Source organism: Procambarus clarkii, chromosome 48 (genome assembly GCF_040958095.1).
Source record: "Procambarus clarkii isolate CNS0578487 chromosome 48, FALCON_Pclarkii_2.0, whole genome shotgun sequence".
In the NCBI taxonomy this organism is placed as follows: Eukaryota; Metazoa; Arthropoda; class Malacostraca; order Decapoda; family Cambaridae; genus Procambarus; species Procambarus clarkii.
The window spans coordinates 26,965,697-26,992,993 of record NC_091197.1 but is presented as its reverse complement, the minus strand read 5'-3'; the positions used below and the strand labels follow the sequence as shown (position 1 = coordinate 26,992,993).

At 50.3% G+C, this 27,297-nt stretch overlaps 1 protein-coding gene and 1 non-coding gene across 2 annotated transcripts in view; both read right to left on the bottom strand.

Moving 5' to 3' along the window:
* The window catches only part of LOC138349446 (serine/threonine-protein kinase OSR1-like), a 580,194-nt gene that overhangs the window by 264,591 nt on the left and 288,306 nt on the right, over positions 1 to 27,297 (bottom strand). The window lies entirely within an intron of this gene.
* Positions 2,195 to 2,313, bottom strand: LOC123764927 (5S ribosomal RNA). Its single transcript, XR_006773644.2, has one exon. It is a non-coding gene; the product is annotated as a 5S ribosomal RNA (ribosomal RNA).

Below are 27,297 nucleotides of genomic sequence, written 5' to 3'. Positions count from 1 at the left end.
TACATGGTACAGTTATGGGGTGTACATGGTACAGTTATGGGGTGTACATGGTACAGTTATGGGGTGTACATGTTACAGTTATGGGGCGTACATGGTACAGTTATGGAGTGTACATGGTACAGTTTATGGGGGTGTACATAATACAGTTATGGGGTGTACATGGTACAGTTATGGGGTGTACATGGTACAGTTATGGGGTGTACATGGTACAGTTATGGGGGTGTACACGGTACAGTTATGGGGCGTACATGGTACAGTTATGGGATGTACAATGTACAGTTATGAGTGTGTACATGGTACACTCATGGGGGTGTACATGGTACAGTTATGGGGTGTACATGGTACAGTTATGGGGTGTACATGGTACAGTTATGGGGTGTACATGGTACAGTTATGGGGTGTACATGGTACAGTTATGGGGTGTACATGGTACAGTTATGGGGTGTACATGGTACAGTTATGGGGTGTACATGTTACAGTTATGGGGCGTACATGGTACAGTTATGGAGTGTACATGGTACAGTTTATGGGGGTGTACATAATACAGTTATGGGGTGTACATGGTACAGTTATGGGGTGTACATGGTACAGTTATGGGGTGTACATGGTACAGTTATGGGGTGTACATGGTACAGTTATGGGGTGAGCATGGTACTGTTATGGGGTGAGCATGGTACAGTTATGGGGTGTACATGGTACAGTTTATGGGGGTGTACATAATACAGTTATGGAGTGTACATGGTACAGTTATGGGGTGAGCATGGTACAGTTATGGGGTGTACATGGTACAGTTTATGGGGGTGTACATGGTACTGTTATAGGGTGTACATGGTACAGTTATGGGGTGTACATGGTACAGTTATAGGGTGTACATGGTACAGTTATGGGGTGAGCATGGTACAGTTATGGGGTGTACATGGTACAGTTATGGGGGTGTACATGGTACTGTTATGGGGTGTACATGGGACAGTTTGTAGGTTAGGTTAAGTGAGTGTAGGTACAGTAAAGTTAGTTTACAAAGGTAACGTGGGTAAGTTAGGTTAAGTTAGCAGACAACAGGTAATGGTTGATCTTGTTGTAAACACTGCGCCTGGCAGCGCTGCAGGCAGCCGCACAAAGTGTCGTACTCTCCCAACACCTGAGAGCTTAGGGTCGCTTGACTAAATAACAAATTGTGTTTTGCTTCTTCATGGAGTTATGTTATCTTTGATCACGATAGCACAGGGCTACTTACACTAGCGCCCCGCTGGACAACATGGATATATTACACTAGCGACCCGCTGGACAACATGGGTATATTACACTAGCGCCTCGCTGGACAACATGGGTATTTATTTATTTATTTATTTATTTATTTATTTATTTATGCATATACAAGAATGTACATAAGGAATGTGAGGATACAAATATGGTAATTACAGTCTTGTAAAGCCACAAGCACGCGCAGCGTTTCGGGCAGGTCCTTAATCTAAGAAAATTTTAAGGAGGTAAATACTTGCAAAATTTATAGACAAAAAAATGATAACAGTTACATGAAATGAAAAAAAAAGAAGATGAGAGAAAATTGTAGGTACAGTATATTAAAGCACATAGGTAGCTAAGATTGATTGCAATGACAGCTTGAATGGTAGTTGACAAAAATTGGTAGTCACAATACAGCAGAAACAATATAAGATTGATTGCAATGACAGCTTGAATGGTAGTTGACAAAAATTGGTAGTCACAATACAGCATATGGCTAGCACATAAAAGAAGACAGCAATGAACACAATGATAAGGTAGTTTGATATTACATAAAAATTAGGAGATTGGGTAACACTAGGTACAGAGCAAATTTAAAGCTCAGTGTAGGAAACTATGAAGATGAAATTAGGTACTTTTTGGTTTTGCTTTTAAATAAGGCAAAAGTTTTACAGTTTTTCAATTCACTAGGGAGTGAGTTCCATAGACTAGGTCCCTTAATTTGCATAGTGTTTACACAGATTAAGTTTGACCCTGGGGATATCAAAGAGATATTTATTTCTGGTGTGGTGATAATGGGTCCTATTACATCTGTCCAGGGAGAGTTTCAGAGCATGGTTTGCATTTAAGAACAGGGTTTTGTAAATGTAGTTGACACAAGAGAATGTGTGGAGGGAGTTAATATTTAGCAAGTTTAGGGATTTAAACAAGAGAGCTGAGTGTTCAACATTATTGCCAACAGCATTTGGTGTTCCCAGGCGGTCACCCATCCAAGTACTAACCAAACCCAACGTTGCTTAACTTCGCTGATCGGACGAGAAGCGGTGTTCTCAACGTAGTATGGCCGTTGGCAATATATTATATATTACACTAGGGCCCCGCTGGACAACATGGGTATATTACACTAGGGCCCCGCTGGACAACATGGGTATATTACACTAGGGCCCCGCTGGACAACATGGGTATATTACACTAGGGCCCCGCTGGACAACATGGGTATATTACACTAGGGCCCCGCTGGACAACATGGGTATATTACACTAGGGCCCCGCTGGACAACATGGGTATATTACACTAGGGCCCCGCTGGACAACATGGGTATATTACACTAGGGCCCCGCTGGACAACATGGGTATATTACACTAGGGCCCCGCTGGACAACATGGGTATATTACACTAGGGCCCCGCTGGACAATTAGCGCAGTTATCCCTGGACATTTCTGAGATAGGATATCTCACGTTATTCCCCATAGAACAGCGACGCAGACGTGGCCCGCTGACGTAACCTCCCCAACCTGTTCGACTCCAACCAACACAAAATGGTTCCCATTAACACTGACATATTGGTTTGAAGACTATAAATGATGCAATAATGTGTGTATACTGGACCTGCAGGTGGAGGTGGTGGCCGCTAGGTGTCTGCTCCAGGTGTTGAGGCTGCTGGCAGACGACCCCTGGCTCCTGGCGCCCTGTGTGTGGTGCTACACTGTACACCTCCACACTCTCCACACCTGCACTGCACACCTCCACACTCTCCACACGTACACTGTACACCACCACACTCTCCACACCTACACTGTACACCACCACACTCTCCACACCTACACTGTACACCTCCACACTCTCCACACGTACACTGTACACCACCACACTCTCCACACCTACACTGTACACCACCACACTCTCCACACCTACACTGTACACCTCCACACTCTCCACACCTACACTGTACACCACCACACTCTCAACACCTACACTGTACACCACCACACTCTCCACACCTACACTGTACACCTCCACACTCTCCAAACCTACACTGTACACCTCCACACTCTCCACACCTACACTGTACACCTCCACACTCTCCACACCTACACTGTACACCACCACACTCTCCACACCTACACTGTACACCTCCACACTCTCCACACCTACACTTAACCTAACCAGAGTGTTGACCCCAGAGTGTTGACCCCAGAGTCTTGACCCCTGAGTGTTGATCCCAGAGTGTTGACCCCAGTGTTGACCCCAGAGTGTTGACCCCAGATTGTTGACCCCAGTGTTGACCCCAGAGTGTTGACCCCAGATTGTTGACCCAGAGTGCTGACCCCAGTGTTGACCCCAGAGTGTTGATCCCAGAGTCTTGACCCCAGAGTGTTGATCCCAGAGTGTTGACCCCAGTGTTGACACCAGAGTCTTGACCCCAGAGTGCTGACCCTAGAGTGCTGACCCCAGTGTTGACCCCAGAGTGTTGACCCCAGAGTGCTGACCCCAGTGTTGACCCCAGAGTGTTGACCCCAGAGTGTTGACCCCAGAGAGTAGACCCCAGTGTTGACCCCAGATTGTTGACCCAGAGTGCTGACCCCAGTGTTGACCCCAGAGTGTTGACCCCAGTGTTGACCCCAGAGTGTTGACCCCAGAGTACTGACCCCAGTGTTGACCCCAGAGTGTTGACCCCAGGGTGCTGACCCCATTGTTGACCCCAGAGTGCTGACACCAGTGTTGACCCAAAGAGTGCTGACCACAGTGTTGACCCCAGAGTGCTGACCCCAGTGTTGACCCCAGAGTGTTGATCCCAGTGTTGACCCCAGAGTGTTGACCCCAGTGTTGACCCCAGAGTGTTGATCCCAGTGTTGACCACAGTGTTGACCCCAGAGTGTTGATCCCAGTGTTGACCACAGTGTTGACCCCAGTGTTGACCCCAGAGTGTTGACCCCAGAGTGTTGACTTAGAGTGCTGATCCCAGAGTTGACCCCAGAGTGTTGACCCCAGAGTGCTGACCCCAGTGTTGACCCCAGTGTTGACCCCAGAGTGTTGACCCCAGTGTTGACCCCAGAGTGTTGACCCCAGAGTGTTGACCCCAGAGTGCTGACCCCAGTGTTGACCCCAGTGTTGACCACAGTGTTGACCCCAGAGTGTTGACCCCAGTGTTGACCCCAGTGTTGACCTCAGAGTGTTGACCCCAGTGTTGACCCCAGAGCGTTGACCCCAGTGTTGACCCCAGAGTGTTGACCCCAGTGTTGACCCCAGTGTTGACCCCAGAGTGTTGACCCCAGTGTTGACACAGTGTTGACCCCAGTGTTGACCCCAGAGTGTTGACCCCAGAGTGTTGACCCCAGTGTTGACCCCAGTGTTGACACAGTGTTGACCCCAATGTTGACCCCAGAGTGTTGACCCCAGTGTTGACCACAGTGTTGACCCCAGTGTTGACCCCAGTGTTGACACTAGTGTTGACCCCACTGTTGACCCCAGTCTTAACCCCAGAGTGTTGACCACAGTGTTGACCCCAGAGTGTTGACCCCAGTGTTCACACTAGTGTTGACCCCAGTGTTGACCCCAGAGTGTTGACACTAGTGTTGACCCCAGTGTTGACCCCAGAGTGTTGACCCCAGTGTTGACCCCAGAGTGTTGACCCCTGTGTTGACCCCAGAGTGTTGACCCAAGAGTCTTGACCCCAGGGTGTTGATCCCAGAGTGTTGACCCCAGTGTTGACACCAGAGTGTTGACCCCAGAGTGCTGACCCCAGAGTGCTGATCCCAGTGTTGACCGCAGAGTGTTGACCCCAGAGTGTTGACTCCAGAGTGCTGACCCCAGTGTTGACCCCAGAGTGTTGACCCCAGAGTGTAGGCCCCAGTGTTGACCCCAGAGTGTTGACCCCAGATTGTTGACCCAGAGTGCTGACCCCAGTGTTGACCCCAGAGTGTTGACCCCCAGTGTTGACCCCAGAGTGTTGACCCCAGAGTGCTGACCCCAGTGATGACCCCAGAGTGTACCCGTGTTGACCCCAGAGTGCTGACCCCAGTGTTGACCCCAGAGTGCTGACACCAGTGTTGACCCCAGAGTGCTGACCCCAGTGTTGACCCCAGTGTTGACCCCAGTGTTGACCCCAGAGTGTTGACCCCAGATTGTTGACCCAGAGTGCTGACCCCAGTGTTGACCCCAGAGTGTTGACCCCAGTGTTGACCCCAGAGTGTTGACCCCAGAGTGCTGACCCCAGTGTTGACCCCAGGGTGTACCCGTGTTGACCCCAGAGTGCTGACCCCAGTGTTGACCCCAGAGTGCTGACACCAGTGTTGACCCCAGAGTGCTGACCACAGTGTTGACCCCAGAGTGCTGACCCCAGTGTTGACCCCAGAGTGTTGATCCCAGTGTTGACCCCAGAGTGCTGACCCCAGTGTTGACCCCAGAGTGTTGATTCCAGTGTTGACCAGTGTTGACCCCAGTGTTGACCCCAGAGTGTTGACCCCAGAGTGTTGACCCCAGAGTGTTGACCCCAGAGTGCTGACCCCAGTGTTGACCCCAGTGTTGACCCCAGAGTGTTGACCCCATAGTGTTGACCCCAGTGCTGACCCCAGAGTGTTGACCCCAGAGTGTTGACCCCAGAGTGCTGACCCCAGTGTTGACCAAAGTGTTGACCACAGTGTTGACCCCAGAGTGTTGACCCCAGTGTTGACCCCAGTGTTGACCTCAGAGTGTTGACCCCACTGTTGACCCCAGTGTTGACCCCAGAGCGTTGACCCCAGAGCGTTGACCCCAGAGCGTTGACCCCAGTGTTGACCCCAGTGTTGACCCCAGAGTGTTGACCCCAGTGTTGACCCCAGTGTTGACACAGTGTTGACCCCAGTGTTGATCCCCAGAGTGTTGACCCCAGTGTTGACCCCAGAGTGTTGACCCCAGTGTTGACCCCAGTGTTGACCCCAGTGTTGACACAGTGTTGACACAGTGTTGACCCCAGTGTTGACCCCAGAGTGTTGACCCCAGTGTTGACCACAGTGTTGACCCCAGTGTTGACCCCAGTATTGAGACTAGTGTTGACCCCACTGTTGACCCCAGTGTTAACCCCAGGGTGTTGACCACAGTGTTGACACTAGTGTTGACCCCAGAGTGTTGACCCCAGTGTTGACCCCAGAGTGTTGACCCCAGTGTTGACCCTAGAGTGTTGACCCCAGTGTTGACCCCAGAGTGTTGACCCCAGTGTTGACCCCAGAGTGTTGACCCCAGAGTCTTGACTCCAGAGTGTTGATCCCAGTGTTGACCCCAGTGTTGACACCAGAGTCTTGACCCCAGAGTGCTGACCCCAGAGTGCTGACCCCAGTGTTGACCCCAGAGTGTTGACCCCAGAGTGTTGACCCCAGAGTGCTGACCCCAGTGTTGACCCCAGAGTGTTGACTCCAGTGTTGACCCCAGAGTGTAGACCCCAGTGTTGACCCCAGAGTGTTGACCCCAGAGTGTTGACCCCAGAGTGCTGACCCCAGTGTTGACCCCAGAGTATACCCGTGTTGACCCCAGAGTGCTGACCCCAGTGTTGACCCCAGAGTGCTGACCCCAGTGTTGACCCCAGAGTGCTGACCCCAGTGTTGACCCCAGAGTGCTGACCCCAGTGTTGACCCCAGAGTGCTGACCCCAGTGTTGACCCCAGAGTGCTGACCCCAGTGTTGACCCCAAGGTGCTGACCCCAGTGTTGATCCCAGAGTGTTGATCCCAGTGTTGACCCCAGAGTGCCGACCCCAGTGTTGACCCCAGTGTTGACCCCAGAGTGTTGACCCCAGTGTTGACCCCAGAGTGTTGACCCCAGTGTTGACCCTAGAGTGTTGACCCCAGAGTGTTGACCACAGTGTTGATCCCAGTGTTGACCCAAAGGGGTTGACCCCAGAATGTTGACCCCAGAGTGCTGACCCCAGTGTTGACCCCAGAGTGTTGACTCCAGTGTTGACCCCAGAGTGCTGACCCCAGTGTTGACCCCAGAGTGTTGACCCCAGAGTGTTGACCCCAGAGTGCTGACCCCAGTGTTGACCCCAGAGTATACCCGTGTTGACCCCAGAATGCTGACCCCAGTGTTGACCCCAGAGTGCTACCCCAGTGTTGACCCCAGAGTGCTGACCCCAGTGTTGACCCCAGAGTGCTGACCCCAGTGTTGACCCCAGAGTGCTGACCCCAGTGTTGACCCCAGAGTGCTGACCCCAGTGTTGACCCCAAGGTGCTGACCCCAGTGTTGACCCCAGAGTGTTGATCCCAGTGTTGACCCCAGAGTGCCGACCCCAGTGTTGACCCCAGTGTTGACCCCAGAGTGTTGACCCCAGTGTTGACCCCAGAGTGTTGACCCCAGTGTTGACCCTAGAGTGTTGACCCCAGAGTGTTGACCACAGTGTTGATCCCAGTGTTGACCCAAAGGGGTTGACCCCAGAATGTTGACCCCAGAGTGCTGACCCCAGTGTTGACCCCAGAGTGTTGATCCCAGTGTTGACTCCTGAGTGTTGACCCCAGAATGATGACCCCAGAGTGATGACCCCAGTGTTGACCCCAGAGTGCTGACCCCAGTGTTGACCACAGTGTTGACCCCAGTGTTGACCCCAGAGTGTTGACTTAGAGTGCTGACCCCAGTGTTGACCCCAGAGTGTTGACCCCAGTGTTGACCCCAGAGTGTTGACCCCAGAGTGCTGACCCCAGTGTTGACCCCAGTGTTGACCCCAGTGTTGACCCCAGAGTGTTGACCTCAGAGTACTGACTCCAGTGTTGACCCCAGAGTGCTGACCCCAGAGTGCTGACCCCAGAGTGTTGACCCCAGTGTTGACCCCAGTGTTAACCACAGTGTTGACCTCAGAGTGTTGAAGCCAGCATTGACCCCACTGTTGACCCCAGTGTTGACCCCAGAGTGTTGACCCCAGTGTTGACCCCAGAGTGTTGACCCCAGTGTTGACACAGTGTTGACCCCAGTGTTGGCCCCACCCAGTGTTGACCCCACAAAGTGTTGACCCCAGTGTTGACCACAGTGTTGACCCCAGTGTTGACCCCAGTGTTGACACTAGTGTTGACCCCAGTGTTGACCACAGTGTTGACCCCAGAGTGTTGACACTAGTGTTGACCCCAGTGTTGACCCCAGTGTTGACCCCAGAGTGTTGACCCCAGTGTTGACCCCAGTGTTGACCACAGTGTTGACCCCAGTGTTGACACTAGTGTTGACCCCAGAGTGTTGACCAGTGTTGACCCCAGAGTGTTGACACTAGTGTTGACCCCAGTGTTGACCCCAGAGTGTTGACCCCAGTGTTGACCCCAGAGTGTTGACCCCAGTGTTGACCCCATTGTTGACACAGTGTTGACCCCAGTGTTGGCAGTGTTGACCTCAGAGTGTTGACACTAGTGTTGACCCCAGAGTGTTGACCCCAGAGTGTTGACCCCAGAGTGTTGACCCCAGTGTTGACCCCAGAGTGTTGACCCCAGAGTGTTGGCCCCAGTGTTGACCCCAGAGTGTTGACCCCAGAGTGTTGACCCCAGTGTTGACCCCAGTGTTGACTCTTGAGTGTTGACCCCAGTGTTGACTCCTGAGTGTTGACCCCAGTGTTTACTCCTGTGTTGACCCCAGTGTTGACCCCAGAGTGTTGACCCCAGAGTGTTGGGGTCAGCTTGCCAGCTGTACCGTAATGAGGTCAAAGCCACACAAAATGAGGTCAATGGGTAAAACTGGTAAAGTAGGACGCTGGATACTCAATTTCCTGTCGAACAGAACACAATGAGTAACAGTCAATCAAGTGAAATCGAGTCCAAGCGATGTTAAAAGCTCTGTACCTCAAGGTACAGTCCTTGCACCACTGCTGTTCCTTATTCTTATATCAGATATAGACAAAAACACAAGTCACAGCTTCGTGTCATCCTTTGCAGATGATACAAAAATCAGCATGAAAATTACCTCTGCTGAAGACATTGATAAACTACAAACAGATATCAACAAAGTTTTCGACTGGGCAGCAGAAAATAACATGATGTTTAACGGTGATAAATTCCAGGTACTCAGATACGGCAAAAATGAGAATCTTAAACATAATACAGGGTACAAAACACAATCGAATCTGCCCATAGTAGGAAAACACCATGTCAAGGATTTGGGAATAATGATGTCCGACGATCTAACGTTTAGGGAGCATAACCAAGCAAATATTGCGTCAGCCAGAAAAATGATAGGATGGATTACGAGAACCTTCAAGTCCAGAGATCCCATCGCAATGGTTGTGCTCTTCAAATCACTTGTGTTGTCCCGTCTTGAGTACTGCTCAGTACTCACTTTCCCCTTCAGAGCAGGAGAGATTGCTGAAATTGAGGGAATACGGAGAACATATACGGCACGCATAGACGAGATAAAGCACCTAAATTATTGGGATCGTCTCAAAGCTCTCCAAATGTACTCACTAGAAAGGAGACGAGAGAGATACCAAATAATATATACATGGAAAATACTGGAGGGCCAGGTCCCAAATCTTCACAGTAAAATAACAACGTACTGGAGTGAACGAAATGGAAGAAAATGCAGAATAGAACCAGTGAAGAGCAGAGGTGCCATAGGCACAATCAGAGAACACTGTATAAACATCAGAAGTCCGTGGTTGTTCAACGTCCTACCAGCGAGCATCAGAAATATTGCCGGAACAACCGTAGACATCTTCAAGAGGAAACTAGATTGTTTCTTTCAAGGAGTGCCGGACCAACCGGGCTGTGGTGGGTATGTGGGCCTGCGGGCCGCTCCAAGCAACAGCCTAGTGGACCAAACTCTCACAAGTCAAGCCTGGCCTCGGGCCGGGATTGGGGAGTAGAAGAACTCCCAGAACCCCATCAAGCAGGAATCAAGTAGGTACCATACAGGTGGCGGGACACATGGTACACGGTACATCACTCACAAGCGGCAGGAGCCAGCTGGCAAGTTTGTCTCACTCCTAAAGAAAAAGAATGAATCACAGTGATGGAAGCATCAAGAATGAAAGAAATCAGAGCAACTAAGCACCAGAACTTACCTACACTCTCTCCATTACCACTCTCCATAGTGTATAACAATGTTACGGACCCGAGTCTAGCGTCGTAGCACGGAGCAGTGACGACAACGCCATCTGTGAGTTGGCTCCCGAAACCCCCTCCAAATGGACGACGCTATCTAGCGAGGACGGGATATACCGGCCACAGGGGCTGGTTTCCCGTCTTGATCAGCTCATAACATAGCCGCTGCTGACCTCTGGTGAGGTGGCGCTTAGACAGCAACGCCATCTATGGAGTGGATAGGTGGACGTTTGTGTCTAAGCCTGTAAGTGAGGTGCCCTAGAGTGTCCCTAGTACTAATGACGTGTCTGATTACAGAGTCGACCTGGGACTGCTGTACTGGACGATGGGGCAGTCTACCCAAGGCAGCCAAAGTCTCTCCACGAGTTTGCTCTGAAAAAGCTGTGAGTCACCCCCGGACGAACACTGTTGAGAGTGTTAGCCTGCCTGTGACATGGCAGAGTCGAGGAATCGTCGTATCCGGGGCTGGCTGGTGGAGGAGACTAGCCACTGTGGTACTGAGAGAGGAGAGTGATCAGCGGAATCACATGAGGCTCCTGCCTAGGGCTCGCAACCCTGGCATCGGTCGTGGAGTGACCTACGCAGCGGAGCTGATTGGAACCTGCTAGCTACAGGCTGGATTGTGGTTGAAGGCCTCCACGATGGAGCACCCAGTGGGACTGTGATTTGGCTGGCCTATGGCCAGGGTAGATTTGCCGAGAGAAGCCAAGAGGATTCATCATGGGCCACGAAGAAGGGAACCAGGGCTACTCATCGTGAGCACCGTGGAGCATCCTGTGTCTTCAGAGGAAGACGAATCTGTATATAATAAGTGTAGTTATAGCAACCCCGTGTGACTGTTTATATATTTATTTATGGTGGTGGTGATTATATATATATATATATATATATATATATATATATATATATATATATATATATATATATATATAAATATATATATATATATATATATATATATATATATATATATATATATATATATATATATATATATATATATATATATATATATATATATATATATATATATATATATATATATATATATATAAAGCAGTGCATTTGTCTCCCTTCCCCTTTAATTTAACTTGCGTTACGGAACACACCCCTTGAAAGCCACTACTAACTTGGGGCCGGATTCCCAAATTCTAATAACACCAGAAAAGAACCCGGTTGCGTCCCAGTAGGGCCGTAACAAACAAATCTCTGGCAACAGGGGAACTGTTGAAATTTGGAAAGCAGCTAACGTAATCCCGATATACAAGGGGATAGACAGGAGGCACTGAACTACAAGCCAGTGTCCCTAACCTGCATACCATGCAAGCTGATGGAGAAGATTGTGCGAAGAAAGCTAGTGGAGCATCTGGAGCGAAAGAACTTTGTAACACAGCATCAACATGGGTTCAGGGATGGCAGGTCCTGCCTCACAGGGTTACTTGAAGTCTACGACCAGGCAACAAAAATAAGGCAAGAAAGAGAGGGATGGGCCGACGGCATATTTCTGGATTGCTAGAAAGCCTTTGATACAGTACCACACAAGAGGCTAGTGAGAAAGCTGGAGATGCAGGCCGGTGTGAAAGGTAAGGTACTCCATTGGATAAAGGAGTACCTAAGCAACAGGAGACAATGAGTCAATGTGAGGGGTGAGGTCTCAGATTGGCGAGACGTTACAAGTGGAGTCCTGTAGGGGTCAGTCCTTGGACCTATACTGTTTCTGATATATGTAAATGATCTCCCGGAGGGTATAGACTCGTTTCTCTCAATGTTTGCTGATGATGCAAAAATTATGAGAAGAATTGAAACAGAGGATGATAGTAAGAGGCTACAAGATGACCTAGACAGACTGGGTGAATGGTCCAACAAATGGCTATTGAAGTTCAACCCGAGTAAATGCAAAGTAATGAAAGTAGGCGGTGGAAACAGGAGGCCAGACACAGGATACAGAATAGGAGATGAAGTACTTAACGAAACTGACAGAAAGAAAGATCTAGGAGTTGATATCACACCAAATCTGTCTCCTTAAGCCCACATAAAAAGAATAACGTCTGCGGCATATGCGAGGCTGGCTAACATCAGAACAGCCTTCAGGAACCTGTGTAAGGAATCATTCAGAATCTTATATACCACATATGTAAGACCAATCCTGGAGTATGCAGCCCCAGCATGGAGCCCGTACCTTGTCAAGCACAAGACGAAGCTGGAAAAAGTCCAAAGGTATGCCACTAGACTAGTCCCAGAACTAAGAGGCATGAGTTACGAGAAAAGACTGCAGGAAATGCACCTTACGACACTGGAAGACAGAAGAGTAAGGGGAGACATGATCACAACCTACAAAATCCTCAGGGGAATCTACCGGGTAGACAAGGATAAAGTATTCAACACTGGTGGTACGCGAACAAGGGGACACAGGTGGAAACTGAGTTTTTAGTGTCAGAGTTGTTAACAGATGGAATGCATTAGGCAGTGATGTGGTGGAGGCTGACTCCATACACAGTTTCAAGTGTAGATATGATAGAGCCCAGTAGGCTCAGGAATCTGTACACCAGTTGATTGATGGGTGAGAGGCGGGACCAAAAAGCCAAAGCTCAACCACCGTAAGCACAAATAGGTGAGTACACTTCCTCCTGTATTCCTCTACCGTTCTCTCACATGGAGAGACTATAGGAGCAACATGCCCGAAACGCTTTGCGTAATAGTGGTTTTAGGCATTGTATGTACTAGCTCTGTCTATAAATTCAGCAATATATGTATCACCCCTTGTATGTATGTACTTTACCTGAATAAACATTTGAATTTGAATTTTGAATTTGAACATAACACCGGCGAGCAGAGTAAGATATCAGAGGGTGAGGAATGAGTACCTCAGTGAGAGAAGAGAAGCAGAGAGCCAGAATGAAAACAACATAGCAAATAAAGCAAAGATCCAACCCAAAGTGCTTCACAGCCACATTATGGAGGAAACACCAGTGAAGGAACAGGTAATGACACTGAGAAAAGTGGAGGACTGGATAACTGAGAATGATAAGGAGATATTAAAGCTGAGAGAGAACTATCAACATCAGAGGCCCGAGACTGTTCAACACGCTTCCACTACACATAAGGGACATAACTGACCGACCCCTCTCAGTGTTCAAGAGAGAACTATCAACATCAGAGGCCCGAGACTGTTCAACACGCTTCCACTACACATAAGGGACATAACTGACCGACCCCTCTCAGTGTTCAAGAGAGAACTATCAACATCAGAGGCCCGAGACTGTTCAACACGCTTCCACTACACATAAGGGACATAACTGACCGACCCCTCTCAGTGTTCAAGAGAGAACTATCAACATCAGAGGCCTGAGACTGTTCAACACGCTTCCACTACACATAAGGGGCATAACTGGCCGACCCCTCACAGTGTTCAAGAGAGAACTATCAACATCAGAGGCCTGAGACTGTTCAACACGCTTCCACTACACATAAGGGACATAACTGGCCGACTCCTCACAGTGTTCAAGAGAGAACAATCAACATCAGAGGCCCGAGACTGTTCAACACGCTTCCACTACACATAAGGGACATAACTGGCCGACCCCTCACAGTGTTCAAGAGAGAACTATCAACATCAGAGGCCCGAGACTGTTCAACACGCTTCCACTACACATAAGGGACATAACTGGCCGACTCCTCACAGTGTTCAAGAGAGAACAATCAACATCAGAGGCCCGAGACTGTTCAACACGCTTCCACTACACATAAGGGACATAACTGGCCGACTCCTCACAGTGTTCAAGAGAGAACAATCAACATCAGAGGCCTGAGACTGTTCAACACGCTTCCACTACACATAAGGGACATAACTGGCCGACTCCTCACAGTGTTCAAGAGAGAACTTGACAAACACCTCCAAAGGATACCTGATCAACCAGGCTGTGGCTCATACGACATGCTGCGAGCAGCCGCTGTTGGGTTGACCAGTCCAGCAACCAGGGGCCAGATTCACGAAGCAGTTACGCAAGCACTTACGAACGTGCACATCTTTCCTAAATCGTTGACGGTTTTGTTTACATTTATTAAACAGTTTACAAGCATGAAAACTTGCCAATCAACTGTTGTTATTGTTATAAACAGCCTCCTGGTGCTTCGGAGCTCATTAACTGTTTAATAATTGTAAACAAAGCCGCCAAAGATTGAGAAGATGTACAGGTTCGTAAGTGCTTGCATAACTGCTTCGTGAATCTGGTCCCCCTAGGAGGCGTGATCAAAGATCGGGCCGCGGGGACGTTGAACCCCGAAATCATGGCAAGATAACCACTACGGTAGACAGTGGTGTGGTGGAGGCAGACTCAATACACAGTTTCACATGCTATGTCTCGGTGGTACAGTCGGGTTCGTTCTCGACTCGCAATAGGTAACTCCGGGTTCAAATCCCGCGCGGGACATAAATGGTTGGGCGCATTTCCTATCACCTAATGCGCCTGTTCACCTGGCAATAAATAGTCACCCAGGAGTTAGCTTGTTGTGGGGTTGGATCCTGGGGGGGGGGGTCAGGAGTGCCACCTTGGGCAGACCTCAATACAAGACAAACATGTATATATACACTGGCTGCCTGTCCCCCCGACACAACATGAGAGGCTCTAGGCTCACGAACCTGTCCAACAGTTGATGAACGCCAAAGAGGTGGGACCAAAGAGCCGGAGCTATACCCCCGCCCAAGCAGAGTTAGGTAAGCACAACTAGGTGAGTTCCTAGCCGCGCTAAGCAGGCGTACCAACACTACCTGAACCATCCCAGGTGGTGACTGCTACACACGTGGGAGACGAGCAGTTACCAGGACGAGCAAGGAGCAGTAGGGCGCAGGTTGCCTGCTGTGCCACTCTTGTGCTCCTCAGGCAACATCCTCTACTATATAATAACAATGACCAAAAAAACGAAGCAACAAACGACTTCCATTTACCGGATCCGGCGTCTCAACAAGTAAAGAAAACTGGAATCTTTCTCAATTAGAGAAAACTAAAGCAACAAATGGAGCGGAGACCCAAGTAAACTGAGGCGGGTCCAGGCGCCCGGGGACATGACAAGTTACACGGAGACGCGGACAGGTACAGTCACTCACGCCGCTACAGACTACATCAAGAGCACATATTATGGACTCTACATTCACCAGTTATTTGACAGTTAACAGGCGGAAACAAAGAGTCAAAGCTCAACCCCCGCAAGCACAATTAGGTGAGTACACACAATAATATTTTAGTTTTAATTTATATATATTTAATTTAATCCACAAGTTTTAATACATATATGAGCTTACTTCTTCTTGTGTAAAGGTTCACTAATCCTCTAAGAATACAATATTTATTTTATTCTGCCGGAAACGCAGGGAACCAGAGGGGTGACAGGCAAGGAACCAGAGGGGTGACAGACAGGGAACCAGAGGGGTGACAGGCAAGGAACCAGAGGGGTGACAGACAGGGAACCAGAGGGGTGATAGGCAAGGAACCAGAGGGGTGACAGACAGAGAACCAGAGGGGTGACAGGCAAGGAACTAGAGGGGTGACAGACAGGGAACCAGAGGGGTGATAGGCAAGGAACCAGAGGGGTAACAGACAGAGAACCAGAGGGGTGACAGACAGGGAACCAGAGAGGTAACAGGCAGGGAACCAGAGGGGTGAAAGCAGGAAACCAGAGGGGTGATAGGCAAGGAACCAGAGGGGTGACAGACAGGGAACCAGAGGGGTGATAGGCAAGGAACCAGAGGGGTGACAGACAGGGAACCAGAGGGGTGACAGGCAAGGAACCAGAGGGGTGACAGACGGAACCAGAGGGGTGATAGGCAAGGAACCAGAGGGGTGACAGACAGAGAACCAGAGGGGTGACAGACAGGGAACCAGAGGGGTGACAGGCAGGGAACCAGAGGGGTGACAGGCAAGGAACCAGAGGGGTGACAGGCAAGGAACCAGAGGGGTGACAGACAGGGAACCAGAGGGGTGACAGGCAAGGAACCAGAGGGGTGACAGACAGGGAACCAGAGGGGTGATAGGCAAGGAACCAGAGGGGTGACAGACAGAGAACCAGAGGGGTGACAGGCAAGGAACCAGAGGGGTGACAGACAGGGAACCAGAGGGGTGATAGGCAAGGAACCAGAGGGGTAACAGACAGAGAACCAGAGGGGTGACAGACAGGGAACCAGAGAGGTAACAGGCAGGGAACCAGAGGGGTGAAAGCAGGAAACCAGAGGGGTGATAGGCAAGGAACCAGAGGGGTGACAGACAGGGAACCAGAGGGGTGATAGGCAAGGAACCAGAGGGGTGACAGACAGGGAACCAGAGGGGTGACAGGCAAGGAACCAGAGGGGTGACAGACAGGGAACCAGAGGGGTGATAGGCAAGGAACCAGAGGGGTGACAGACAGAGAACCAGAGGGGTGACAGACAGGGAACCAGAGGGGTGACAGGCAGGGAACCAGAGGGGTGATAGGCAAGGAACCAGAGGGGTGACAGACAGGGAACCAGAGGGGTGACAGACAGGGAACCAGAGGGGTGATAGGCAAGGAACCAGAGGGGTGACAGACAGGGAACCAGAGAGGTGACAGGCAAGGAACCAGAGGGGTGACAGACTGGGAACCAGAGGGGTGATAGGCAAGGAACCAGAGGGGTGACATACAGGGAACCAGAGGGGTGACAGACAGGGAACCAGAGGGGTGACAGGCAGGGAACAAGAGGGGTGAAAGGCAAGGAACCAGAGGGGTGACAGGCAGGGAACCAGACGGGTGACAGGCAGGGAACCAGAGGGGTGACAGACAGGGAACCAGAGGGGTGACAGGCAGGGAACCAGAGGGGTGACAAACAGGGAACCAGAGGGGTGACAGGCAGGGAACCAGAGGGGTGACAGGCAGGGAACCAGAGAGGATAACAGGCAGGGAACCAGAGGGGTGACAGGCAAGGAACCAGAGGGGTGACAGACAGGGAACCAGAGGGGTGACAGGCAGGGAACCAGAGGGGTGACAGGTAAGGAACCAGAGGGGTGATAGGCAGGGAACCAGAGAGGTGACAGACAGGGAACCAGAGGGGTGACAGACAGGGAACCAGAGGGGTGACAGGCAGGGAACCAGAGGGGTGACAGGCAGGGAACCAGAGGGGGTGACAGGCAGGGAACCAGAGGGGTGATAGGCAAGGAACCAGAGGGGTGACAGACAGGGAACCAGAGGGGTGACAGGCAAGGAACCAGAGGGGTGACAGACAGGGAACCAGAGGGGTGATAGGCAAGGAACCAGAGGGGTGACAGACAGAGAACCAGAGGGGTGACAGACAGGGAACCAGAGGGGTGACAGGCAGGGAACCAGAGGGGTGATAGGCAAGGAACCAGAGGGGTGACAGACAGGGAACCAGAGGGGTGACAGACAGGGAACCAGAGGGGTGATAGGCAAGGAACCAGAGGGGTGACAGACAGGGAACCAGAGAGGTGACAGGCAAGGAACCAGAGGGGTGACAGACTGGGAACCAGAGGGGTGATAGGCAAGGAACCAGAGGGGTGACATACAGGGAACCAGAGGGGTGACAGACAGGGAACCAGAGGGGTGACAGGCAGGGAACAAGAGGGGTGAAAGGCAAGGAACCAGAGGGGTGACAGGCAGGGAACCAGACGGGTGACAGGCAGGGAACCAGAGGGGTGACAGACAGGGAACCAGAGGGGTGACAGGCAGGGAACCAGAGGGGTGACAAACAGGGAACCAGAGGGGTGACAGGTAAGGAACCAGAGGGGTGATAGGCAGGGAACCAGAGAGGTGACAGACAGGGAACCAGAGGGGTGACAGACAGGGAACCAGAGGGGTGACAGGCAGGGAACCAGAGGGGTGACAGGCAGGGAACCAGAGGGGGTGACAGGTAAGGAACCAGAGGGGTGATAGGCAGGGAACCAGAGAGGTGACAGACAGGGAACCAGAGGGGTGACAGACAGGGAACCAGAGGGGTGACAGGCAGGGAACCAGAGGGGTGACAGGCAGGGAACCAGAGGGGGTGACAGGCAGAGAACCAGAGGGGTGACAGACAGGGAACCAGAGGGGTGACAGGCAGGGAACCAGAGGGGTGATAGGCAAGGAACCAGAGGGGTGACAGACAGGGAACCAGAGGGGTGACAGACAGGGAACCAGAGGGGTGATAGGCAAGGAACCAGAGGGGTGACAGACAGGGAACCAGAGAGGTGACAGGCAAGGAACCAGAGGGGTGACAGACTGGGAACCAGAGGGGTGATAGGCAAGGAACCAGAGGGGTGACATACAGGGAACCAGAGGGGTGACAGACAGGGAACCAGAGGGGTGACAGGCAGGGAACAAGAGGGGTGAAAGGCAAGGAACCAGAGGGGTGACAGGCAGGGAACCAGACGGGTGACAGGCAGGGAACCAGAGGGGTGACAGACAGGGAACCAGAGGGGTGACAGGCAGGGAACCAGAGGGGTGACAAACAGGGAACCAGAGGGGTGACAGGCAGGGAACCAGAGGGGTGACAGGCAGGGAACCAGAGAGGATAACAGGCAGGGAACCAGAGGGGTGACAGGCAAGGAACCAGAGGGGTGACAGACAGGGAACCAGAGGGGTGACAGGCAGGGAACCAGAGGGGTGACAGGTAAGGAACCAGAGGGGTGATAAGCAGGGAACCAGAGAGGTGACAGACAGGGAACCAGAGGGGTGACAGACAGGGAACCAGAGGGGTGACAGGCAGGGAACCAGAGGGGTGACAGGCAGGGAACCAGAGGGGGTGACAGGCAGGGAACCAGAGGGGTGACAGACAGGGAACCAGAGGGGTGACAGGCAGGGAACCAGAGGGGGTGACAGGCAGGGAACCAGAGGGGTGACAGACAGGGAACCAGAGGGGTGACAGGCAGGGAACCAGAGGGGTGACAGGCAGGGAACCAGAGGAGTGACAGATAGGGAACCAGAGGGGTGACAGGCAGGGAACCAGAGGGGTGACAGGCAGGGAACCAGAGGGGTGACAGGCAGGGAACCAGAGGGGTGACAGGCAGGGAACCAGAGGGGTGACAGGCAGGGAACCAGAGGGGTGACAGGCAGGGAACCAGAGGGGTGACAGGCAGGGAACCAGAGGGGTGATAGGCAGGGAACCAGAGGGGTGACAGGCAGGGAACCAGAGGGGTGACAGGCAGGGAACCAGAGGGGTGACAGGCAGGGAACCAGAGGGGTGACAGGCAGGGAACCAGAGGGGTGACAGGCAGGGAACCAGAGGGGTGACAGGCAGGGAACCAGAGGGGTGATAGGCAAGGAACCAGAGGGGTGACAGACAGGGAACCAGAGGGGTGACAGACAGGGAACCAGAAGGGTGACAGGCAGGGAACAAGAGGGGTGACAGGCAAGGAACCAGAGGGGTGACAGGCAGGGAACCAGACGGGTGACAGACAGGGAACCACAGGGGTGACAGGCAAGGAACCAGAGGGGTGACAGACAGGGAACCAGAGGGGTGACAGGCAGGGAACCAGAGGGGTGACAGGCAGGGAACCAGAGGGGTGACAGACAGGGAACCAGAGGGGTGACAGGCAGGGAACCAGAGGGGTGACAGGCAGGGAACCAGAGGGGTGACAGGCAGGGAACCAGAGGGGTGACAGGCAGGGAACCAGAGGGGTGACATGCAGGGAACCAGAGGGGTGACAGGCAGGGAACCAGAGGGGTGATAGGCAAGGAACCAGAGGGGTGACAGACAGGGAACCAGAGGGGTGACAGACAGGGAACCAGAAGGGTGACAGGCAGGGAACAAGAGGGGTGACAGGCAAGGAACCAGAGGGGTGACAGGCAGAGAACCAGACGGGTGACAGACAGGGAACCAGAGGGGTGACAGGCAAGGACCAGAGGGGTGACAGACAGGTAACCAGAGGGGTGACAGGCAGGGAACCAGAGGGGTGACAGGCAGGGAACCAGAGGGGTGACAGACAGGGAACCAGAGGGGTGACAGGCAGGGAACCAGAGGGGTGACAGGCACGGAACCAGAGGGGTGACAGGCAGGGAACCAGAGGGGTGACAGACAGGGAACCAGAGGGGTGACAGGCAGGGAACCAGAGGGGTGACAGACAGGGAACCAGAGGGGTGACAGACAGGGAACCAGAGGGGTGACAGGCACGGAACCAGAGGGGTGACAGACAGGGAACCAGAGGGGTGACAGACAGGGAACCAGAGGGGTGACAGACAGGGAACCAGAGGGGTGACAGACAGGGAACCAGTCATACAGACCAACACCCCCAGTGTTACTGATCAACACCCCCAGTGTTACTGATCAACACCACCAGTGTTACTGATCAACACCACCAGTGTTCCTGATCAACACCACCAGTGTTACTGATCAACACCCCCAGTGTTACTGATCAGCACCACCAGTGTTACTGATCAACACCCCCAGTGTTACTGACCAACACTCCCAGTGTTACTGATCAACACCCCCAGTGTTACTGATCAACACCCCCAGTGTTACTGACCAACACCACCAGTGTTACTGATCAACACCACCAGTGTTACTGATCAACACCCCCAGTGTTACTGATCAACACCCCCAGTGTTACTGATCAGCACCACCAGTGTTACTGATCAACACCCCCAGCGTTACTGACCAACACTCCCAGTGTTACTGATCAACACCCCCAGTGTTACTGATCAACACCCCCAGTGTTACTGACCAACACTCCCAGTGTTACTGATCAACACCCCTAGTGTTACTGATCAACACCACCAGTGTTACTGACCAACACCACCAGTGTTACTGATCAACACCCCCAGTGTTACTGATCAACACCAGTGTTACTGACCAACACCACCAGTGTTACTGATCAACACTCCCAGTGTTACTGATCCACACCACCAGTGTTACTGATCAACACCACCAGTGTTACAGAGTGGGGCAGAAAGAGGACCACTCTAGAAAGAGAACGCAGACGACTGTACAGGAGAAGGAAAAAAATAACGGAAATGCTTCGGCAGACACAACTATCACAAGCAAGGAAAACAAGCCTAAGCAGGGAGATCAAAGAAATAGAACAAACGTTGTAGCGATCATATGATTCTGAGGAAATGAAATTGGAACAGAAAGCTATACAAGAGATAAGAAAAAATCCGAAATATTTTTTCACATACGCAAAATCAAAATCCAAAACCTCGACCAGTATTGGACCGTTAATTACAAATGAAGGTACGTACACAGAGGACAACAAAGACATTAGTGAAATTCTAAGAAGCCAGTATGAGGCTATGTTTAGCACACCAATAAACAACATGAAAGTTGATGACCCAGACAGCTTCTTTATGAATGATATCCAAGCTGCAGATAATATAACGGATATTACCACAAACTCGGAAGACTTTGAAAGAGAAATTGAAAATATGCCCATGCACTCAGCTCCTGGGCCTGACTCATGGAATTCAATATTCATAAATAAATGTAAAGTACCAGTAGCGCGAGCACTCAGCGTAATATGGAGAAAGAGCCTGGATACAGGGGAGATACCAGCACCACTTAAATCTGCAGATATAGCTTCGTTGCACAAGGGGGGGGGGGAAGTAAAGCCTTGGCAAAAAATTATAGACCAGTTGCACTAACATCACACATAATAAAAGTGTTTGAAAGAGTGATTAGGAATCAAATTTCTAGTTTTATGGAAAACAATGAATTGCGCAATCCAGGACAACATGGATTTAGAGCGGGAAGATCCTGTCTGTCACAGTTACTCAACCACTATGACAAAATCACAGAAGCTGTAGAAGAAAAGCAAAATGCAGATGTTGTATACACAGACATTGCAAAGGCGTTCGACAAATGTGACCATTGGGTGATAGCTCACAAAATGAAGTCAATGGGAATAACTGGAAAAGTAGGACGCTGGATACTCAATTTCCAATCGAACAGAATACAAAGACTAACAGTCAATCAGATAAAATCGAGTCCAAGCGATGTTAAAAGCTCTGTACCTCAAGGTACAGTCCTTGCACCGCTACTGTTCCTTATTCTCATATCTGATATAGACAAAAATACACATCACAGCTTCGTGTCGTCCTTTGCAGATGACATAAAAATCAGCATGAAAATTACCTCTGCTGATGACATTAAAAAACTACAAGCAGATGTCAACAAAGTTTTCGAATGGGCAGCAGAAAATAACATGATGTTTAACGGTGATAAATTCCAGGTACTCAGATACGGCAAAAATGAGAATCTTAAACATAATACAGGGTACAAAACACAATCGAATCTGCCAATAGTAGGAAAACACCATGTCAAGGATTTGGGAATAATGATGTCTGACGACCTAACGTTTAGGGAGCATAACCAAGCAAATATTGCGTCAGCCAGAAAAATGATAGGATGGATTACGAGAACCTTCAAGTCCAGAGATCCCATCACAATGGTTGTGCTCTTCAAATCACTTGTATTGTCCCGTCTCGAGTACTGCTCAGTACTCACTTTCCCCTTCAGAGCAGGAGAGATTGCTCAAATAGAGGGAATACAGAGAAAATATACGGCACGCATAGACGAGATAAAACACCTAAATTATTAGGATCGTCTCAAAGCTCTCCAAATGTACTCTCAAGAAAGGAGACGAGAGAGATACCAAATAATATACACATGGAAAATACTGGAGCGCCAGGTCCCAAATCTACACAGTAAAATAATAACGTTCTGGAGTGAACGACATGGAAAAAAATGCAAGATTGGACCAGTGAAGAGCAGAGGTGCCATAGGCACAATCAGAGAACACTGTATAAACATCACAGGTCCGTGGTTGTTCAACGTCCTCCCAGCGACTATAAGAAATATTGCCGGAACAACCATGGATATCTTCTAGAGAAAACTGGACGGTTTTCTAAGAGAAGTTCCGGATTAGCCGGGCTGTGGTGGGTATGTGGGCCTGCGGGCAGCTCCAAGCAACAGCCTGGTGGACCAAACTCTCACAAGTCGAGCCTGGCCTCGGGCCGGGCTTGGGAGTAGAAGAACTCCGAGAACCCCATCAAGCAGGTATCAAGCAGGTACTGATAAACACCACCAGTGTTACTGACCAACACTCCCAGTGTTACTAATCAAAACCCCCTGTGTTACTGATCAACACTCCCAGTGTTACTGATCCACACCACCAGTGTTACAGATCAACACCCCCAGTGTTACTGATCAACACCACCAGTTTATTGATCCACACCAGTGTTACTGATCAACACTCCCAGTGTTACTGATCCACACCACCAGTGTTACAGATCAACACCCCCAGTGTTACTGATCAACACCACCAGTTTATTGATCCACACCACCAGTGTTACTGATCAACACCACCAGTGTTACTGACCAACACCACCAGTGTTACTGATCAAAACCACCAGTGTTACTGATCAACACACCCAGTGTTACTGATCAACACACCCAGTGTTACTGACCAACACCACCAGTGTTACTGATCCACACCACCAGTGTTACTGATCAACACTCCCAGCGTTACTGATCAACACCCCCCAGTGTTATTGATCAACACCACCAGTGTTACTGATCAACACCCCCAGTGTTACTGATCAACACTCCCAGTGTTACTGATCAACACTCCCAGTGTTACTGATCAACACTCCCAGTGTTACTGATCAACACTCCCATTGTTACTGATCAACACTCCCAGTGTTACTGATCAACACTCCCAGTGTTACTGATCAACACTCCCAGCGTTACTGATCAACACCACCGAGTGTTACTGATCAACACCACCAGTGTTAATGACCAACACCCCCAGTGTTACTGATCAACACCACCAGTGTTACTGATCAACACCCCCAGTGTTACTGATCAACACTCCCATTGTTACTGATCAACACTTCTAATGTTACTGATCAACACTCCCAGTGTTATTGATCAACACCACCAGTGTTACTGATCAACACCACCAGTGATACTGACCAACACCACCAGTGTTACTGATCAACACCACCAGTGTTACTGATCAACACTCCCAGTGTTACTGATCAACACCACCAGTGTTACTGATCAACACTCCCAGTGTTACTGATCAACACCACCAGTGTTACTGATCAACACTCCCAGTGTTACTGATCAACACTCCCAGTGTTACTGATCAACACTCCCAGTGTTACTGATCAACACTCCCAGTGTTACTGATCAACACTCCCAGTGTTACTGATCAACACTCCCAGTGTTACTGATCAACACTCCCAGTGTTACTGATCAACACCACCAGTGTTACTGATCAACACCACCAGTGTTACTGATCAAAACCCCCAGTGTTACTGACCACCACCCCCAGTGTTACTGACCAACACCACCAGTGTTACTGATCAACACCACCAGTGTTACTGATCCACACCACCAGTGTTACTGATCAACACTCCCAGCGTTACTGATCAACACCCCCAGTGTTATTGATCAACACCACCAGTGTTACTGATCAACACCCCCAGTGTTACTGATCAACACTCCCAGTGTTACTGATCAACACTCCCAGTGTTACTGATCAACACTCCCAGTGTTACTGATCAACACTCCCATTGTTACTGATCAACACTCCCAGTGTTACTGATCAACACTCCCAGTGTTACTGATCAACACTCCCAGCGTTACTGATCAACACCACCGAGTGTTACTGATCAACACCACCAGTGTTACTGACCAACACCCCCAGTGTTACTGATCAACACCACCAGTGTTACTGATCAACACCCCCCAGTGTTACTGATCAACACTCCCATTGTTACTGATCAACACTTCTAATGTTACTGATCAACACTCCCAGTGTTATTGATCAAAACCACCAGTGTTACTGATCAACACCACCAGTGATACTGACCAACACCACCAGTGTTACTGATCAACACTCCCAGTGTTACTGACCACCACCACCAGTGTTACTGATCAACACCTCCAGTGTTACTGATCAACACCACCAGTGTTACTGATCAAAACCCCCAGTGTTACTGACCACCACCCCCAGTGTTACTTACCAACACCACCAGTGTTACTGATCAACACCACCAGTGTTACTGACCAACACCACAAGTGTTACTGATCAACACTACCAGTGTTACTGATTAACACCACCAGTGTTACTGATCAACACCCCCAGTGTTACTGATCAACACCACCAGTGTTACTGACCACCACCAGTGTTACTGACCAACAACCCCAGTGTTACTGATCAACACTGCCAGTGTTACTGATCAACACCACCAGTGTTACTGATCAACACTGCCAGTGTTACTGATCAACACCACCAGTGTTACTGATCAACACCCCGTGTTACTGATCAACACCACCCGTATTACCGACCACCACCAGTGTTACTGACCAACACCCCTAGTGTTACTGGCCACCACCACCAGTGTTACTGATCAACACCCACAGTGTTACTGACTAACACCCCCCAGTGTTAATGATCAACACCCCCAGTGTTACTGATCAACACTCCCAGTGTTACTGACCAACACCACCAGTGTTACTGATCAACACCACCAATGTTACTGATCAACACCACCAGTGTTACTGACCAACACCACCAGTGTTACTGATCAACACCCCCAGTGTTACTGATCAACACCACCAGTGTTACTGACCAACACCACCAGTGTTACTGATCAACACCACCAGTGTTACTGACCAACTCCACCAGTGTTACTGATCAACACCACTAGTGTTACTGACCAACACCACCAGTGTTACAGACCAACACCACCAGTGTTACTGACCAACACCCCCAGTGTTACTGATCAACACCCCCAGTGTTACTGACCAACACCCCCAGTGTTACTGACCAACACCACCAGTGTTACTGATCAACACCACCAGTGTTACTGCCCAACACTCCCAGTGTTACTGATCAACACACCCAGTGTTACTGATCAACACCACCAGTGTTACTGATCAACACCCCCAGTGTTACTGATCAACACCACCAGTGTTACTGATCAACACCCCCAGTGTTACTGATCAACACCACCAGTGTTACTGATCAACACCCCCAGTGTTACTGATGAACACCACCAGTGTTACTGATCAACACACCCAGTGTTACTGCCCAACACCACCAGTGTTACTGACCAACACCACCAGTGTTACTGATCAACACCCCCAGTGTTACTGATCAACACCCCCAGTGTTACTGACCAACACCCCCAGTGTTACTGATCAACACCCCCAGTGTTACTGACCAACACCACCAGTGTTACTGATCAAACCACCAGTGTTACTGATCAACACCCCCAGTGTTACTGACCAACTCCACCAGTGTTACTGACCAACACCACCAATGTTACTGACCAACACCACCAGTGTTACTGACCAACACCACCAGTGTTACTGATCAACACTCCCAATGTTACTGATCAAGACCACCAGTGTTACTGATCAACATCCCCAGTGTTACTGACCGACACCACCAGTGTTACTGACCAACACTCCCAATGTTACTGATCAACACCACCAGTGTTACTGACCAACTCTACCAGTGTTACTGATCAACACTCCCAATGTTACTGATGAAGACCACCAGTGTTACTGACCAACACCCCCCCAGTGTTACTGATCAACACCCTTAGTGTTACTGACCAACACCCCCAGTATCACTGATCAACACCACCAGTGTTACTGATCAACACCTCCAGTATCACTGATCAACACCACCAGTGTTACTGATCAACACTCCCAATGTTACTGATCAAGACCACCAGTGTTACTGACCAACACCCCCCCAGTGTTACTGACCAACACCACCAGTGTTATTGACCAACACCCCCAGTGTTACTGATCAACACTCCCAGTATCACTGATCAACACCACCAGTGTTACTAATCAACACTCCCAGTGTTACTGATCAACATCACCAGTGTTACTGATCAACACTCCCAGTATCACTGATCAACACCACCAGTGTTACTGATCAACACTCCCATTGTTACTGATCAACACCGCAAGTGTTACTGATCAACACCACAAGTGTTACTTATCAACACCACCAGTGTTACTGATCAACACCACCAGTGTTACTGATCAACACCACT